Below are 4,725 nucleotides of genomic sequence, written 5' to 3'. Positions count from 1 at the left end.
GTACCTTATCTGACTGAGTCCCGCATTTTATAGCTAAGGAAAGCAAGGTTCAAAGATATTTTATTACATATGCTTAAACAAAATTTAGATGCCTTGAATCTCAATTCTCTTTTTTTTAGTACCATGCCCTGCAGGCTACAGTCCATGGGGTCACAAGAGTCAGACATGACTTAGTGACTGCCACCACTGAATAGCTAATTAAGTAAGTAATTAACTCAGATTCAAAGTAAAAGAAAACTTTAAAAAATAAGAATGGGTGCTCACTTCAGCAACACATATAATAATATTAGAATGATACAGAGATTAGCATGGCCACTGCAGAAGGATGACATGAAAATTCATGAAGCATTCCATATTTTTAAAAGCAGACAAAGACAACACACAAAAAAAAGAAAACTAGAGACCAATATCACTAATGAACATAGATGCAAAAATCCTCAACAAAATTTTAGCAAACAGAATTCAGCAGCACATCAGAAAGCTCATACACCATGATCAAGTTGGGCTTATTCCAAGAATGCAAGGATTTTCAATACATGCAAATCAATCAATGTGATATACCATATTAACAAACTGAAAGATAAAAACCATATGATTATCTCAATAGAAGCAGAAAAAGCCTTTAACAAAATTCAGCACCCATTTATGATTAAATCTCTTCAAAAAGTCAGCATAGAAGGAACCTACCTCAATACAGTAAAGGCCATATATGATAAGCCTACAGCAAACATTATTCTCAATAGTGAAAAACTGAAAGCATTCCCCCTACGATCAGGAATCAGACAAGGGTGTCCAGTTTCACCACTATTATTCAACATAGTTCTGGAAGTTCTAGCTACAGCAACCAAAGGAAAAGAAGTAAAAGGAATCCAGATCAGGAAAGAAGAAGTAAAGCTCTCACTGTTTGCAGATGACATGATACAGTACATAGAAAACTCTAAAGATAGTATCAGAAAATTACGAAAGCTAATCAGTGAATTTAGCAAAGTTGCAGGATACAAAATCAATACACATAAATCACTTTCATTTCTATATAGTAACAATGAAAACTCAAAAAGAGAAATTATGGCATCAATCCCATGCACCACTGCAACAAAAAGAATTAAATATCTAGGAATAAACTTACCTAAGGAGACAAAAGAACTGTACACAGAAAATTTTAAGACACTAATGAAAGAAATCAAAGATGATATAAACAGGTAGAGAGATATTCTATGTTCCTGACTAGGAAGAATCAATATTGTGAAAAAGACTATACTACGAAATGCAACCTACAGATTCAGTGTGATCTCTATCAAATTACCAATGGCATTTTTCACAGAACTAAAGGTCTGTCTAGTCAAGGCTATGGTTTTTCCAGCGGTCATGTATGGATGTGAGAGTTGGACTGTGAAGAAAGCTGAGCGCCAAAGAATTGATGCTTTTGAACTGTGATGTTGGAAAAGACTCTTGAGAGTCCCTTGGACTGCAAGGAGATCCAACCAGTCCTTTCTGAAGGAGATCAGTCCTGGAATTTCTTTGGAAGGAATGATGCTAAAGCTGAAACTCCAGTACTTTGGCCACCTTATGTGAAAAGTTGACTCATTGGAAAAGACTCTGATGGTGGGAGGGGTTGGGGGCAGGAAGAGAAGGGGATGACCGAGGATGAGATGGCTGGATGGCATCACCAACTCGATGGACGTGAGTCTGAGTGAACTCTGGGAGTTGGTGATGGACAGGGAGGCCTGGCGTGCTGCAATTCATGGGGTCACAAAGAGTCGGACATGACTGAGCAACTGAACTGAACTGAACTGAACTGAGAACAAAAAATTTCACTATTCATATGGAAACACAAAAGACCCTGAATAGCCAAAGCAGTCTTGAGAAAAAAGAATGGAGCTGGAGGAATCACCCTTTCTGACTTCAGATTATACTACAAAGCTACAGTCATCAAGACAGTATGATACTGGCACAAAAACAGAAATACAGATCAATGGAACAAGATATAAAGCCCCAAAATAAACCCATGCTCCTATGGGTACCTTATTTTTGACAAAGGAGGCAAGAATATACAATAGGGCAAAGAAAGCCTCTTCAATAAATGGTGCTGGGAAAACTGGACAGCTACATGTAAAAGAATGAAATTAGAACACTTCCTAACACCATACACAAAGATAAACTAAAATGGATTAAAGACCTAAATGTAAGATCAGAAACTATAAAACTCTTAGAGGAAAGCATAGGCAGAACACTCAATGACATAAATCAAAGCAAGATCCTCTAGGACCCACCTCCTAGAGTAATGGAAATAAAAACAAAAGTATACAAGTGGGATCTGATTAAACTTAAAATTTTTTGCACAGCAAAGGAAACTATAAGCAAGGTGAAAAAACAATCCTCAGAATGGGAGAAAATAATAGCAAATGAAACAACTGACAAATGATTAATTTCCAAAATATACAAGCAGCTCATACAATTCAATACCAGAAAAACAAACAATCCAATCATAAAGTGGGAAAAAGACCTAAACAGACATTTCTCCAAAGAAGACATACAGATGGCTAAGAAACACATGAAAAGATGCTCAACATTGCTCATTATTAGAGAAATGCAAATCAAAACTACAATGAGATATGACCTCACACCAGTCAGAATGGCCATTATCAAAAAGTCTGCAAACAATAAATGCTGGAGAGGATGTGGAGAAAAGGGAATGCTCTTGCACTGTTGGTAGGAATGTAAGTTGACACAGCCACTATGGAAGGCAGTATGGAGATTCCTTAAAAAAACTAGGAATAAAACCACCATATGACCCAGCAATCCCACTCTGAGGCATATACCCTGAAGAAACCAAAATTCAAAAAGACACATGTATCCCATTGTTCACTGCAGCACTATTTCCAATAGCTATAACATGGAAGCAACCTAGATGTCCATCGACAGATGAATGGATTAAAAAGTTGTGGTACATATACACAATGGAATAGTATTCAGCCATAAAAAGGAATGCATTTGAGTCAGTTCTAATGAAGTGGATGAACCTAGAGCCTATTATACAGAGTGAAGTAAGACAGAAAGAGAAAAGTAAATTTCATATTCTAATGTATATATATGGAATCTAGAAAAATGGTGCTGAAGAATTTATTTACAGGGCAGCAATGGAGAAACAGACATAGAGAATAGACATGGACATGGAGAGAGGGGAAGAGAGGGTGAAATGTATGAAAACAGTAACATGTAAACTTCATTACCATATGTAAAATAGATAGCCAATGGGAATTTGCTGTATGGCTCAGGAAACTCAAACAGGGGCTCTATATCAACCTAGAGGGGCGGGATGGGGAGGGATATGGGGGGAGGTTCAAAAGGGAGGGGATATATGTATACCTATGGCTGATTCATGTTGAGGTTTGACAGAAAACAACAAAATTCTGTAAAGCAATTATCCTTCAATTAAAAAATAAATAATTTTAAAAAATAAAAGAAGAATGGCAAAGAATGTTAATTCTTCAATCAGTTTAAATTCATTATTAACTCTGAATAAATAACAACAAATGAGCAGTCCCAGTAACATCAGTAAATTCATCAAAAGCCACAGAAAACCACTCATAATCACTTGCTTTACTTTTTAATTGACTGGTACTGATACTGCTCCTGAGGTCTTCCATTCCTCAAGGATCAGTTCTCACTAAAATGATAATTGTCTAAGCAAGTTTATTTTCTCTAGACACATTTGTTTCGGTTGTTCCAGTCAAACATAATTTAATCAACTCATCATTGGTAAAGGCTTTCCTTGTTTGGCTAACAAATGAGCCACTTGGAAGCTTTGCTTGCAGCCCCACTTTAATTTTTTCTTTTTCGTAAAGACATTCTGCCATAATAAGGTATTCCATTGAGTTTCAAATTTCTCTGACTGTTGCTTTCTGTAAGTTGGAAATATTCCAGTGAATACTTAGTGTAGTAATGTCTACATGTATTGTTTATGCTTGGCAAAGCCTGAATATCATTACATTATAAACACAATGATTTACCATCTAATTCGATGTCAGAATATTCTACACTCTTCTGCTCTTTAAAATGTGACATTTGATATAACTTTTTTTCTCATTCTAACTTGATGTCTATGCACTGGTAACAAAATAAATGTTACAGTACAGAAATACACATGGCACTCAAGATGTCAGGCAATAACCTCATCGCTGTGCTTTTCTTTTAAACTTGTAATATTTATTTTTTGCAAGAGTAATTCACTCTTAGCAGCAAACAGGGCCATGAACATATTCTTATAACTTGAAAACAGCTACAAAAAGAACTGACCGATTAAGCTGTGACCATTTCCCTCCTCTGTTCACCTCCTAGCTCCTGGAAATTTTTTTCCAGTTTTACTGAGATATAATTGACATATAACATTTTATATGTTTAAGGTGTACAGCATAATAATTTAGTACATGTACACATTTCAAAATGATTACCACAATACGTTTAGTTAATATATCGCTTCAAACATTTACAACTTTGTTCTTGTGCATCCCCATGATTTTTAAGGCCCAAGCAGAAGATGACAGTGCCACTAATGTATGAACTTCAAACAACCGTTCAGTTTTGATGTTATAGCATGAAGTAACTATGATATGTAAATGAATGAGCATGGCTGTGTTCCAATAAAACTCTACTTCTAGGTACTAGAATTTGGATTTTATATACCTTTTTTTTTGGCAGGATATATGATGAATACACATAATTGAA

General features: G+C 35.7%; 1 non-coding gene across 1 annotated transcript; it reads left to right on the top strand.

The window, feature by feature from the left end:
• The first annotated feature begins 256 nt into the window (after window positions 1–256).
• On the top strand, window positions 257–360 carry LOC120860762. Its single transcript, XR_005720428.1, has one exon. It is a non-coding gene; the product is annotated as a U6 spliceosomal RNA (small nuclear RNA).
• The last annotated feature ends 4,365 nt before the right edge of the window (window positions 361–4,725 follow it).

Source organism: Oryx dammah, unplaced genomic scaffold (assembly GCF_014754425.2).
Source record: "Oryx dammah isolate SB20612 unplaced genomic scaffold, SCBI_Odam_1.1 HiC_scaffold_11182, whole genome shotgun sequence".
Lineage (NCBI taxonomy): Eukaryota > Metazoa > Chordata > Mammalia > Artiodactyla > Bovidae > Oryx > Oryx dammah.
Note: the sequence above shows the minus strand (reverse complement) of the source record. Positions and strands in the feature narration are given on the sequence as shown.